Raw genomic sequence first — 15,966 nt, 5'->3', positions numbered from 1 at the left:
TACCACGGCTGTGGTACTATGATAACATGCGATTCCTGGCAGACACCATGGAATCCAGGCCGTCAATTTCAACACTGCCTTCTACTTCGGCAGAGGGCTCAGTGTCGGTTGATCCAAGCCAGGATGAGGATTTCCTGGAGGAGAGTTTTACTCAGGTATTTCACAATATATTGTCTGCTAAAATGTAATCATGTAACAAAATTATAAGCTAAACCATAATTGACCCTTTATGTAAACGGGCATAGCAAGGGGTTGGCATGACAGGCAACCGCCAGGGGCGAAGGCCAAGGGGGGTGGGTCACAAAAACATTGGCATTGTTTTATTGTTTATTTTAACAATCCACTCAGCCTGCACACCCCAGAACCCCCAGTTTGCAGGCAGATTCATGCAGGTGTTAAACATTGAGAGCTGCTTCATGCAGGTGTAAAACATTGAGAGCTGCTTCATGCAGGTGTAAAACATTGAGAGCAGCTTCATGCAGGTGTAAAACATTGAGAGCAGCTTCATGCAGGTGTAAAACATTGAGAGCAGCTGAGCCAAAAGACCAGGAGACTGAGACTGCCTCTCACTGCATCCCCAGCACACCTCTGGTCTTACAAACACTGCTGCATCCCCAGCACACCTCTGGTCCTAACAAACACTGCTGTAGCCTCAGCATTCCTCTGGCTCAACCTTTTTTAATACAAAACTAACAGCTCCTGCAAATGATACATCCATCCTTGCTTCCATTTCTCTGGTCTCTCACTCTGGGTCAGCAAGGCAGGTGGCTTCCTTATTCCTGTTTCCCTGCACTGCTTCACCCTCAATGCCCTACATCAAAGCCCTCTGCAAGTTCAGGCCCCTCTCTCTCTGCAACCCCCTCCTCTCTCTCTCACACCCCCTCTTTCTCTCCCTCTCTCTATCTCTCAACCCTCTCTTTCTTTTTCACACCTGAGACAATGATTGCCCACTAGAGAGCTCTACACTGGGCAAACAAGGGGCAAATTAGAAACTTTTAATGCCCTTTAATTTTTTTTTGGGGGGGTGGGTTACAGTTTTACATTGATCTTGGGGGGGGGGGGGGGTTGTTGCCAAATACAGCTCCTCAACAAGGGCACTGGAGACCCTAGATACGCCACTGTATGTAAAGTCTGCTATTTGTTCACAATAATATAACAAACATGCATTTTTATATACACTATAACATTCTAATCAATTGTTCATTTCATCAACAGGGAAGTGTCACTGAGGAGGAGCCAGGTTGCAGCCAGGAGCCTGGGGAGCCTGCGGAGCCTGAGGAGCCTGTGGAACTCTTTCCACCACCACCTCCTCCTGCCAAACGGAGGCAAAAGAGGAAGCACGTGGATGACATAACCGATGAATTTATCCAGGAGGCCACCATAGCCCTACGTCGGAAACCGGAGGCCAATGAGTCCTTCGGCAACATGACGGCAAAAATTTTGGATAAGGTGGACCTCAGACAGTGTCAGTATGCCAGAAAAATTATTCTTGATGTGCTGCAAAAGGCTGAAAACGGCATACTTACTGAGCACAGCCATGCATGCCAGGAGCACCCGTGCCCTCCACCTCCACCTCCACCTCCACAACACCCACCACCTCGCCAAATGCCACATGGCCAGTGGCAATATGGCCAGCAGGATCCAAACCTGCCCTCATGGCAACCTGATTACAGTTACCAGCAACTTTAATTTTTGTAACCCCCTATTATTTATTTTACCCCTGTTTGCCAGTTTCTAGTTTAATTTTGTCCAAATGGAACTTTTTTATGTTTAGTTTATTATACGGAAAGTATTGAGGTTTGCTTTGGTTTTTTTTTGCTGAGATCCAAAAAATAAAGAAAATGAAAATAAAAAATGGCCTATCTGAATTTGTTAACATGTTTAATATTGTGCATAACCTGAAAAATATGTTTTAGACATTAATTCATACAAGAATAAAGGGTCATATCAATAGTTAGATCTTTGGTGTGAAAATACAAAAATAATGGTGAAGAGTTCAAATTATTTAATTATAAAATTTGATAGAACAGATAGAATAGACAAACATTATCTTCATCATAACAGAACACATGCCTTTTTATTAGAAAAGTATGGCATTATGAGCAGCATCTTCCTTCTTCTCACATTTATCAAGATGAGCATGTGCTCCGCATTTCACCTATTTCTTGGACTTCCGCGAGCCGAAAGTTCTTTCTGAATAAAATGTTGAGTTTACTAGAGAAAATTCTTCCGGGAACTCATTTGGTTTGATCATGCGTGTTGGGATTTGTAGCTGTGTGTCGGCCGAATTGTGTACTGACAGGCGAACAATCGTCCGTTCTGGTGTCGGCATACAAAAATTTTCATGTTTGCAAGAAAGACTTTTGTCCGCGGATTGTGCGCAGACATCTGTCGGAGGCACCATACTAACACGCGTACAATCGGCAGATCCTTCGTCCACCGACGTTTGTATGCCGACGATCGGTACGTGTGTACGGGCCTTAACTCCACTTTTGTTGGGGAAAAAAAAAACAATCCCCTGTACATTGCAAGGATTTTAGCAAACTTTGCTGCACATCCCTACCTTTGTTATTTTTTGTCTTCTGAATACTGATAATGAATGGGAGAGACTTTTTCATTATTGATCAGCTAATGCATTTGCAGGGTTCTAATGAGGAAACTTGCAATGTCTGCATCCCTTTAGAAGTTATTAAACCTTTAGGAGCATCTCACTAAAAATTACATTTTTGCTGCAGAGGATGCCTAGAATGTGAGCCAATTACACAAGCAGGAAATGACATTTCTGGGGACATTCCATAAACCATCTGTGTATAGAACACCTCCAGGTGGCCATATTGCATTGCATTTTACAGAAAATTACAGTGGCTGCAGATTGAAAAGGAAAGGTAGTTTATAACATTCAATTACAATATGACTTGTGTCACAATTGTATATGCTATATTATTTTTTATTTGCTATTTTTTCTTCCCACAAAAGTGGGGTTACCCTTTAAGTAAGTGAGGGTAAGTATACAGTAGGGGTATTTATTAATTTTTTTGCCCAGCAAGGCACCGATAAACAGGAGCATTGGGGCAGATTTTGAGACAAATTTACTAAAAGGTTGCGGTTTAATTATACATTTCTCCACTCTGCTGCCTAACATGACCCTGTGACAGGATAAAACCTGCTCCTGACCACTTCTAAATTTATGTCACTTGACAACTTTGAATTATAGGTGCAAGGATTAAAAATACTCTGCTAAATGAAAAGCAGCTTAAATTGCTGTAGATGTTTGTCTAATTTTATCGCTAACTTGCTTGATCTTCCACAGTGCATTGTTTTCCAGCTTAGTTCTGTGAGCTTGCCATGTTTTGCCTTTGCCTTTCTCTCATAGGCTGTGCAATATTTTTCATGAAAACATTCACAAAAATTTGGATGACTTTGAAATTATTCATGTTTTTAGGAAACGCATTTCATGCAGTTTTTTTTTTTTTAGTTAGGTATACTATATTTTTATTATTAAACCACTGGCAATAGGTGGAGAGGCATGGGATCATTATTAGGACCCATGCAGTGCCATTGTGTCAGCTGTAGTATTGCTTGCAATGTTAGTACACATTGCCACCATGTGGAAAATATCTGTACTGCAGTGATCGAAACAATAGACAAGCAGAGTGATGCTGGCCATACACTATAGAAAAATGTGTTCAAACTCATTTTCAAAAAACAAACACTTGGCCGTGAGAGCAAACGATCATGCCATCATGTAATTTTCACATATACCTAGTGTAAACAGTTTGGATGAGAAACACATTAACCTTTCAATTTAGTGTTAGTTCGGCAGAAAATTTCCAAACTTGTCCTTCGTTTGTTCAGCTCAAAAAGGTCACCACCGATTACCAATTTGTGCCCATTAACTGGCCAAAAAACAAAAGAGCTGCCCAAATAACCAAATTCCGGCCGATTTTTCGTATAGTGTATGGCCAGCATAAGTCATGAAATTGAAAGGCTAAGGCTAAGGCTACAATCAGCCTCCTGTGTTTGGTTTATTGTAATGCCAAAAAAATCATCTAAGAAGTATAACCAGACTTTATGCTGCTTAGACTAAGTTCTCCTGCGTTTATATATGTACTTGTGTTTATGTGCATTTATATACGTTTAGATGCATTCGGAGTATCTAATCTGCCCCTGCACACCCATTCTTCTATTTTCTCTGAACACAACTAAACTCAATACACTTAAACAAAGATAAACACACAGCAAGAATTATACTGTTTAACCACTTGCCAACCGCTCACAGTAATACTACTGTGGCAGGTAGGCTCCCCTGGGTCCAGCGACATAAACCTACGTCGCTGGACTCCTAGTGGTCTCGGCAGCGCGCGGGCGCCGCCGGAGGCTCGCTCCCGCTGTGTTTAGACACAGCGGGGGTCGGGCCATTGGAGGAGAGGCGACAATCGCCTCCTCCGTTCCCCTTCCCCGAATCTTTATGTGCATTTATATACGTTTAGATGCGTTCGGAGTATCTAATCTGCCCCTGCACACCCATACTTCTATTTTCTCTAAACACAACTAAACTACACTTAAACATAAACACACAAGAATTATACGGTTTACCACTTGCCGACCGCTCACAGTAATACTACTGCGGCAGATCGGCTCCCCTGGGTCCAGCGACGTAGACCTACATCGATGGACTCCTAGTGGTCTCGGTGGCACGTGCGCGCCACCGGAGGCTCGCTCACGCTGTGTTTAGACACAGCGGGAGTCGAGCCGGGGGAGGAGAGGCGACGATCGCCGCCTCCCTTCCCCGATCATCAGGCAAAGTGTGAGAAGATCCGCCTGCTTATGTAAACAAAGCAAGCGGATCTTCTCAGTGACAGACAGGGAGAGATCACAGGAGTCAGCATAGCTGAACCTGCGGTCTCTGTCTGTGTCACAGAACCCCCTCCCCCCACACACGTCAGTAAGCATGAGGCATACATTTAACCCTTTGATCACCTATAGGGTTACCCCTTCCCTGCCAGTGTCATTATTACAGTAACAGTGCATATTTTTAGCACTGATTACTGTAGTAATGTCATTGGTCCCCCCAAAAGTGTCAAAAATGTCAGTTAGGGGTCCGATCTTTCCGCCGCAATGTCGCAGTCCCGCACAAAAATCGCAGATCGCCGCCATTACTAGTAAAAAAACAAAAACAATAAAAATAATCAAAATCTTTCCCGTAGTTAGTAAACTCGATAACTTTTGCGCAAACCAATCAAAATACGCTTATTGTGATTCTTTTTACCGAAAATATGTAGCAGAAAACAAATGTGCCTAAAATGTTAAAAAACATTTTGATTTTTACATTTTTTTTGGAAATGCAATATGGCACAATGTGAAAAATATATATTTTTTTTTTTCAAAACTGTCGCTCTTTTTTTGTTTATAGCGCAAAAATGTAAAATCGCACAGGTAATTAAATACCACTAAAAGAAAGAAAGGAAACAAGGAGAAAGGAAGAAGGCAGGTTGAGGGCTGGTGGGATTTTTAGATTGGTACCGTGTCACTGTATATAAATCGATACTTGACTACCCGTTAAAAAATTATCAAAATGTATTTATACAAAAAACAAGAGTTTAAAAACAACATATATACATTTTACAAAAATGATCACAATAGTGCAGAAACATCATCAAGAGTTCAATGTACAATATATCCGATATGGAAAACCGGATATTAACCCAACATGTTTCATGGTTTTACACGAACCGCTTCTTCAGGGGTATATATTATACTGTAATAGTATTATCTTGACTGTACAAAAAGGAAAAACAAATGAAAATGTCAATAAACACATATGCATATGGATAAGGCATGCCAGTGTGTGTCTAGGGAAATCTCACACCAGAACACCCATAAGGACAAAGGGGAAGCAGGTGCCCAGGAAACGACTCACCCACGGGTGTGGAAAAGGACGCACAAGTCCGCAGAAACAAAAACAGATGGATAGTAAAGTTATCCAGTTTGTTTATCATGCACAAAAACGTGTATTATATACTCAGAAAAGGCAAAGCCGTAAGCCACCAAAGAGGAAATAGTAATCGTAAACAAACCATTATGGAGAAGGGGAAGGAGAATATCCATACCTAATACTGTAATAATGTCCGGATGCAGGAACTGGTGCATATAGTATATCATTTCAGAATATCCATACCTAATACTGTAATAATGTCCGGATGCAGGAACTGGTATATATAGTATATCATTTCAGAATATCCATACCTAATACTGTAATAATGTCCGGGTGCAGGAACTGGTGTATATAGTATATCATTTCAGAATATCCATACCTAATACTGTAATAATGTCCGGGTGCAGGAACTGGTGCATATAGTATATCATTTCAGAATATCCATACCTAATACTGTAATAATGTCCGGGTGCAGGAACTGGTGCATATAGTATATCATTTCAGAATATCCATACCTAATACTGTAATAATGTCCGGGTGCAGGAACTGGTGTATATAGTATATCATTTCAGATTATTCTTTAATTATATAGTAGAGTTGCTATGGCACCATCAACAAAGGTCACTGTCTCTGGGGATACAAAGAAAGGGGCTGCATCTATTTTTTGAGTGGAGGGAAAATAACCATCCATTGATTGTTTAAACAGCCATGTCACCTACCAGTTTAGCAGGGAAATCTCCAAGGGGAGGGGCAGTTTGTACAATTGCCCATAATCCTCAAGCTAGCAATGATAGTGGTCAGAGTATACAGTGTATACATAAATTAAGGGTATTCCCCCCAACTGTGACACACACTTTCAGGGACCCGTTGGTAAAAAGAACTGAAAAGCAGGTAGTCAAGTATCGATTTATATACAGTGACACGGTACCAATCTAAAAATCCCACCAGCCCTCAACCTGCCTTCTTCCTTTCTCCTTGTTTCCTTTCTTTCTCCCCTCCTGGGACATCTCTTTTCTCTTTTTTCTTACTTTTCTCTTGGATGTTGGGCTCTGGCACCTGGGGCCCATCCCCTCTTTTGTTCAATTTGGGTGACTCCCAAAATTGTAGTTATTAACTAGGTACCTTTTTCTTATCATCAATAATCCTTACAAACACTATATTTCATCTTCACTGTGAGAAATACCTGTTGATTGTGCTAGAAATCCAGTAAGCTCAAAACATTCTGTACACACTGCAGTGTTATCATCCTTACACAGGTTATTTCAATGATCTACAAAAACCAGAGGCGTAACTAGAACCTTCAGGGCCCCGGTGCAAGAAACCATGAAGGCCCCCCCCTTCGTTGCGGGGCCCATTATTACGGTCCTGCAGCTGGACCCTTTCACAAGTTCTGCAGTGGGCCCCCTTCCTGCCATCTTGGGGCCTCCCTACGGTGGTGGAATGCCAGGGCCCAGTCGCAAGTGTGACCTTTGCGATCCTGAAAGTTCACCCACTGGTGTCAGAAGTTTTTGGTATTTTAATTGTATTATTTTTTATCATTTTTATTTTATTTTTTTACAATGTGACTGACTATGACTCTGTCCATTCAGAAAAGGAAGGAGCTGGTAAATTACATATTTACCGACCCCCTTCCTGGTTCTCTATTGTGACACATCCCCTGCAGCAGCCGGCTGGAGAGGGGAGGGGGGACCAGGGGAGCACACAGGGGCCCAGAGACAGCAGAACACAAGTGAACTGGATAGGAGAAGTGGCGGGGGCAGCATACAGAGGAACCAATCTCCTCCATTTTCCTCCTGCAGCTACAGGAGGAAAAAGGAGGACAGTGGTTTCTCTACATGCTGCCCCCACTGCCCCTCCTATCCAGGTGTACAGGGGAGCTGCACAGGCCCCCTGGCGCATGGGGCCCGGTTGCAATTGCAGCCCCTGCAGCCCCTGTAGTTACGCCCCTGACAAAAGCTGGTCTGTAAAATTTGCCATTGAAAGTGCTATGTCCATTCGGTAAACACAAATAGAACAATACCTGTTGATCCTGCCAGAAAATCAGTGCTGTTCGGTGTAATCTGCAATGCTGTCTCAGGAAGTGTTATTAGCCTGCCCAGTTTACCTCTGTGAAGTGAGTGGAGTTATCACCTTAGGACGACAGGAAGTGTGTTACTGGCAGGATCACCAGGTGAAAATATAGAAAAAAAGGCTAATAAAAGAACTAAACTGTCTCTTTATGTAATCCCAGACTGACAAAATTATGTTGAGATCAGGGCTCTGTGGGGGCCAAGCCATCACTTCCAGAACTTGTTCTTCTTTACGCTGAAGATAGTTCTGAAAGTTCTTATCGACATTGGCTGTATGTTTGAGGTCATTGTCCTGCTGCAGAATAAATTTGGGGCAAATCACAAGCCTCTCTGATGGTTTGGTATGATGGATAAGTATCTGCCTGTATTTCTCAGTATTGAGGACACCATTAATCCTGACCAAATCTCAAAGTCCATTTGCAGAAATGCAGCACCAAACTTGCAAGGAACCTCCACCATAATTCACGGTTGCCTGCAGACACTCATTATTGTACGGCTCTCCAGCCCTTCACAAACAAACTGCCTCCTTCTATAGCCAAATATTTCACATTTTGACTCATCAGTCCAGAGCACCTACTGCCATTTTCTGCCCCCCAGTTCCTATGTTTTTGTGAATAGTTGAGTTGCTTAGCCTTGTTTCCAGTTTGGAGGTTTGACTTTTTGACCGCAATTCTTCCATGAAGACCACTTCTGGACAGACTTCTGAAAGTAAAAAAAAATTCTCTGTGTGGCAGCCCCCCCAGCCCCCCCCCCCCCTAATACTTACAGTGAAGGGGCCTTCCCCTCTTCATTGGCTAAGACAGCAGCGGAAGCCATTGTCTCTCGCTGCTGTCAATCACAACCAGTGAGCCAATGAGGAGAGAGAAGGAGCTGGGCCGAGCCCGCACAGGTGCCCCTATTGCAAGCTGCTTGCTCTGGGGGAACTCGGCAGGACGGAGGAGGCCAGGAGCGGCGGGGAGGGACCCGAGAAGTGAAGGATCATGGCTGCTCTGTGCAAAACCACTACACAGAGCAGGTAAGTATGACAGGTTTGTTTGGTTTTTTCTTTACCTGAATATCACTTTCCTTGGCTGACCACTATGTCTACAGTCCTCAACGTTGCCTGATTCTTTAAAAGAGCTTGAGCAGCACATCCTAGAACCCCAGTCTGCTTTGATATCTTTGTCTGGGAGAGACCTTGCTGATGCAGTATAACTGCCTTGTGTCTTGTTGCTGTGTTCAGTCTTGTCATGGTGTATGGCCCACATGAAACTGTTTTTCGTAACCTTAACCTAGAAACAGAGTTAGGCTGTTCCTCACCCAGGTTCAAGACTCCTACATTGCTGTTTCTGTTTTAGTTAATGACTGTTTCAACCTGCATATAAAATTGATGATCATTAGTGCCTGATTAATTGATTATTCCTACACCTGACTCCAATACCACAAAATCCCTGGCTTTGTAAAAGTGTAAGAATGGATGCTGGTTGGAAGCCAAAGGGTAGTCACACCAAATATTGATATGATTTAAATTTTTCTTCTGTTTGCTCACTTTGCATTTGGTACATTGACAAGCACAAACAATTAAAATATATATTTTTAAAAGCATTCTTACTTTACAGCATTTCTTCACACCTGCCTAAAATCTTTGCATAGTACTGTACATACACCTATAAGCTATGGGCAATGATATTAAACTATTAAACATAGAAACACTTGCCTACCAGTCCCTGCTTCTGGCCTGGATTAGGCCCCGTTCACACTTCTGCCACCGATGTCAAATCATGGTAATATGCACAAATGCCATTTGTTGTTAATGGCAACACCAAATGCGATGTAATTTTGTTATGATTGTCATGCGAAAAAAATGCACAAAAATCAGAGAAAAACACAAGTTAAACAACGTGCTTGGTTCAGTGACAAAATTTGGTACATGTGCTTCCTTGGCTTGTCTTTGAAGCAGAGGGAGACCTATTCAAAATGAATGGTGTTGCTTCAAAAAGGTACAAAAAAACACAACACAGCAACATTGCTCAGGTAGGAAAAGAGCCTTAGTAGCAGCTCCTCCATAGTAGGACATGTGGTTTCTGACCCTCTCTCCCTACTTACTTCCTCCCTCTGGGGTTTCTAATCCAGACCCACAGAGACAGGACATGATGTACATAAAAAAGTCAGTCACATTAGTTGCACAGCAACTTACAAATACAGACAGTAGAGGGCAACAGATCAGCTGTTTGTTCTGAATTTCAAGCATGTCTGTCTTTGTTAATTTCCATCATATGGAGGATGATGGGATTAGTAGTTCTCAGAAAAAAATAACATTGTTTTATTCTTCTGGGCTATTGCATTTCCAGGCAAGATAACAGGTCTTTTCTGCACTTGCTGAAAATGTTCTTAGTCTGAAAAAAGAAAAATAATGCAGCCACATCCACGTGCAATATATTATGATTTGTTCTTGCCTTAGTTATGCTTTAAAAACAAAACTGAGCTCAGGAGAAGTTGGTGGCATTCTGCCTGTAACAAATATGAATATTGTTGCATAGCAGGTGCAGCCCATGGTTGAAGGAAAGAAAATATATGCATAATGCCTTAGCCAGATCCAGATGTCACTGCAAGAAGTGTCCCCATGGGACGTTTTCCCCTCTTTTCCTGTTCTAGTGACAACTCAACATTCTGGATTTTTCTTTCACTTTTGAGGCTCCGTTCACATATTGGCGTCCTGGATCGCGGGCAGAATCGCTGCGATTCTGCGTGCAATCCCGAATCACGGCAAATTGAGGGATTCCCATGCAATTCCCCTCACTTCCAATGGCACCCCAATGCGGAACAATTTTGCCCCGATTGTCGCCCGACTAAGTTATTTTGGGCAACAGGCGTCCCATGATTCTGTTTGCGCGATTTCACCATGATTTGTTAGGCAACAATCGCACCGCATTTGGGGTACCATTTGAAGTCATGGGAATCGCACGGGTGTCCCACGATTTCCTGTGATTCGGGATCGCGGCGATTCTGCCCATGATCCAGGACGCCAATATGTGAACGGAACCTTAGTCCCCAGGACAAACAAAGAGAGCACTGCTCTCTAGCTGGGACACAGACATCAACCACAACCTTCCAGGGGTTCTAACCCGTTATCACTCTATCCACACTAATTTTGCTCTTCAACAACTTTCACTAATATTCACTGTATAAAGGTTTCCTTTACCTGATCTATTCATCCCTTATGAGCTTATCTCAGGGGTCACCCACTGTGTTCCTGATGTGGATCCTTTGGGTTGGCACCTAAAATATGGCCATGATTATGTTTCTGGAGTCTCCAGATCTTTAGAAAGGCAATAGACTTATCTACAAATGACCTCTTTGTAATCACTGAACAATAGCCAACTAACAGCTGTGGTCTCAAATGACAGACAAATTGGAAGTGCAGAGACACTGACATGTGACACTTTATTTATGTCTGCTAGTAAGCCCCCAGTATTGAAGGTTAAAGACAAAAGAAATAAAGTTGAACTCCAGGAATAGCTGCACTTTTTTTAAAATATATTGTTTTTGAAGGGTTTAAGTCTAACAAGGTGTAGGCTATGGCTATGGCTATATATCTGAGAGATGCCCCCTGCTACACACAGGAACTGCTCTGCCTGTCTCTCCCCTCCACTGTCCATTCATTGGATACTTTTTATTTTATCAATGGGTTCATATGATACAAAGCCTTCCATGATGGGGCAAGAGGACAGAAGGGGTGGGCAGAGTGGCTGCTAAATGGAAGCTGCTGTATCGGAGACCCAAAGTTTCAGTGTCAGAGCATCGGAAGTATAGAGAAAGCTATACTCCAAGCGCTCAGTAAATATGGAGATCCAGGCTCCCCCCAAAAAAATAAAAGTTAGCAGCTACAAATACTAAAAGACACTTACCTGTCCATTGATCCAGCAATGTCCTCACCTGATCCAATTCTTCAATCAGCTTAAGGTGCAGGAGCCGGCATCTCAAGTAAGGGAAACAGGCCAGTTTCCTACTGCACATGTGTGAGCCGTGCTGCACCTGGTGAATGTTTCCGTAGCCCTCTGGGGCCTGTGATGTGTCCTAGAAGACTGTGGGGAAAGGAGGGGGCGGTAAATCTGGTTTAGATCTCTGTGGTGCATCTGACCAGAAGAGGGAGAGGGTACCTGTCTGTCAGGAAAGGAACATTCATGTACACAGAAAAAATAACCTAAGCGGGTGTGCGTGCGCACGGGCATGTGCAAGTGTGCATTGGCATCAGAAGGGCTATTTACACTACACTTGTACAGTGTGTCAGTGCTGTTTGGTCTATTACATTCCCTGTGTTCCTGTTATCCGTCCCTGTTATTCTACTGTTGCCGACTTGATCCTGACTCTGCCTACTACCTGAACACTTTCTAAACCAACTCCTGGCTTGTCCCTGGATTACGCTTCTACCTGCTCCTTCTGCTCATTCACTCTGCTGTTACTTACTCTGGCCTGCCTCCTGACCACTTTCCAGCCTGCCATCTGAATCTGATCTGCCCACAAGCTGCTGACCTGGACTGTCCAACTCTGCCGTGCACCTGTCCTGCATCCTCACCAGCCTATCTGCATCCCTCTCTCTGGCTCCTGCTCCTCCGCCAGCGTGTCTGGTCTTGTGATTCCTGCATTCCAGATGCACGCCAGCACCTGCCGGTGAGAGACTTTACTGGCACTCATGCCACCCTGAGCTCCGGTGTTCCCTGTCACTCTACCAGGGACTCCAGAACCAGGGCTGTAAGAGATGCCTTCCTCAATGCTTCAGGTTCCACCACCAGGTATGCTACACTGTCAAAACCTGGCACCTGCCCCTCCCCCCCCCCCAAAAAAAGTGGAAGATGTGGCAGTGGAAGGGGGGAGGATGTAAACAAGCGAAACGTCCCCTTTTGGGTGAAGTTCCACTTTAACCACTTCCCGAAAAATCCCGTACCTGTACGTCATTTTGAGGAAGTGGTTGTACTGGGGTGATGCCTGCAGCTAGAGGCGTACCGTTTTTTTAGAGTGGACGGTCGGCTTTTATGTCATAACAACCGATGCAGCTAAGCAGCCGCTCGGCCGTTATAAGCAGCGGAAGGGGACGTCCCCCGCCTTCCACTGCTCCGCCCAGGTCTCCCATCCCACCAGTATATACAAAAATTAAATGGAAGGGGTTAACTATTCATTTAGACAATTACCCTACAATGCCAACACTGACTGTGTAAGCTGACATAGCCTAAATATACAGTATAAGCAAAAAAATATCCTGTATAGGTCATGGGAAAGAGGTTATAAAGTTAGTTCAAAAAACAACTGATGGTATGATAAATAGTAATCAATTTTTTTGCAAGGGAGAATTCCCATATAATTAAATAACAAGCGGTTAGCAAACTTGTGTGAGTGCGCAAACTGAAGAGTTTGCTATCAGTTTGTTATTTAATTATATGGGAATTCTCCTATCAGAATAGAGGTACTCACCGAGGCCGAGATGCCGAGAGCAGTTCGCTGTTGCGACTAAGCGCACTCCGCCCCTCTGGAGGTAATACAGAGGGTGGATGGCACAAAGAGGCACAAGCTACCAGCAGGCAGGTAGAGCTTGTGTGGAGGTCCTGTAGAACTGAAGCAGAGACTGATCAGGATCCAGCAGAAGAAGTCCGGAGCAGGCTGAGGGTCAAACACAGGTAAGCAGACAATCCAGGTCACAGGCTAAGGGTCAAGGCACTGGAGATAGGAGACAAGACTAGGTCACAAGCAGAAGGTCAAGGCACAGGAGACTGAAGGTAAATCCGGGTCGCAGGCAGAGGGTCAAACACAGGTAAGCAAAAGCAAAGTCCGTAAAACAAGCCAAGGTCGGGTCCAGGAGAAGAGCAGAGTAGGTCAGGGTCAATCCGGGTCACAGCAGGTAAATGATCACACAAGAAACAGGAGCTCAGGTACAGGAAGCTGAAAGACAAACCAGCAATTCCTCTGAGCACTTGCTCAGCTTTTATAGGCAGCCAGGAAGTCATGTGGTGCTTGTCATGTGATGACCAGTCTGCAGCTGAAGGTTTCTCTGACAGTGCCCCCCCCCCCCCCCGAGGGGCGGCCTCTGGACGCCCAAACTGGACATCAACTCCGGGTGATTCACATGAAAAGCTCGGTTCAAGCGAGGGGCGTGTATGTTTGAGGGTTCCCAAGAGTTGTTTTCAGGTGGGTACCCCTTCCACTTGATTAGGTATTGGAGAAGTCTACCCCTCTTCCTGCAGTTCAGTATGGCTTCAACCTCAAATTCATTTTCTCCATCCACCTAGACCGGTGGAGGAGGCGGCTCCTCTCTTCCCGGGAAGGGGCTAGGAATCACTGGTTTTAGTAAGGATGCATGAAAAACAGAATGAATCCTGTAAGAGCTGGGTAAGGCCAATTCAAAGGCCACAGGGTTAACCATCCTCTTGATTTTGAACGGCCCTATGAACTTTGGGCCCAACTTCCGTGAGGGAAAAGGTAATCTGAGGTTAGCTGAAGACAACCAAACTTCCTCACCGACCTTGAAAACCGGGTTCTCCTTCCTTCCCCTATTGTAGTACTTCTTATAGTCATCCTGGGCCTTTTGCATGGTTTCCTGAATCCTTTGAAAGTTCTGTTGGATGGAGGCTATGCGATCTTGGACAGCAGGAACAGATAATTCAGGGGTAGCGTTTGGAAGGAAAGAAGGGTGAAACCCAAAGTTAGACCAGAAGGGCGTTTGGTTGGTGGCTGAATGAACTGAATTATTATACGCGAACTCCGAGTAGGGTAGCAGAGAGGACCAGTCATCCTGGGAGCCAGAAGAGAAACAGCGGAGATACTGCTCCAGAGTTTGGTTCGTTCTCTCTGTCTGGCCATTGCTTTGAGGGTGATACGCAGAGGAGAGACAGACCTTTATTTGTAGTGCTTTACAAAGTTCTTTCCAAAATTTGGAGGTGAATTGAACCCCTCTGTCAGAAACAACACTGTTGGGTACTCCATGTAGCCTTATTATTTCTTTGATAAAAATGTTAGCTGTCTCCAAAGCAGGAGGGGGTGCCCACCATGGGCAAGAAGTGTGCCATTTTGGAAAGGCGGTCAACAACAACCAGAATGGAGGTGAAACCTTCCGAGGGAGGAAGATCAACAATGAAGTCCATAGAAACTTCAGCCCATGGGCGTTCTGGAATGGGTAAAGGTCTAAGTAATCCCCAAGATTTGGTGTTAGCCACTTTATTGCGCTGGCAAGAAATACAAGAGAGGACATACTTTTTACAGTCCTGCCTCCAACCAGGCCACCAAAAAGAACGGGCAACCAATTCTAAAGTCTTTTGAGTCCCAAAGTGACCAGCCAGTTTATGGTCATGAAGCAACTTTAACGTCAGCCTCCGGTGGGACAAAAATTCTTCCTTGGGACCAGAACAAGTCATCTCGTTTCTCCAAGGAGGATATTTCTGGGTCAGTACAATGGCTGTATGCCAATTTGATGGTGGTCATAAGATCAGTGTGTGTGAGCAGAAGGAAGTTTTGTGGAGATAAGATGGTGCTAGGTTCCGTTGACTGGGGAGATTCAGGGAAACATCCGGGAGAGTGCGTCTGCTTTCCCATTCTTGAGGCCAGGTCTATAAGAGATATGAAAGTTGAACCTAGAAAAGAAGAGGGCCCACCGGGCTTGCCTGGGTCTTAAGCGTTTGGCTGTCCTGAGGTATTCCAGGTTTTTATGATCGGTGAAGATCATGATGGAATGGGAAGCACCCTCCAACAGATATCTCCACTCCTCCAGAGCGAACTTGATGGCCGACAGCTCTCGGTCTCCCACATCATAATTCCTTTCCGGGGAACTTAGATTCCGAGATGCGAAAGCTACCGGATGGAGGAGAGCCTTGGGGCCCTGTCTCTGGGAGAGGATGGCTCCAGTGGCAGTTTCCGAGGCGTCTACCTCCAACACAAATGGCAGGGCTGGATCCGGATGCCGTAGGATTGGTGCAGATGTGAACAGGGCTTTGAGCT

This window comes from Pelophylax lessonae, assembly GCF_965119305.1.
Source record: "Pelophylax lessonae genome assembly, chromosome: 1".
In the NCBI taxonomy this organism is placed as follows: Eukaryota; Metazoa; Chordata; class Amphibia; order Anura; family Ranidae; genus Pelophylax; species Pelophylax lessonae.
This window is presented reverse-complemented; position numbering follows the sequence as displayed.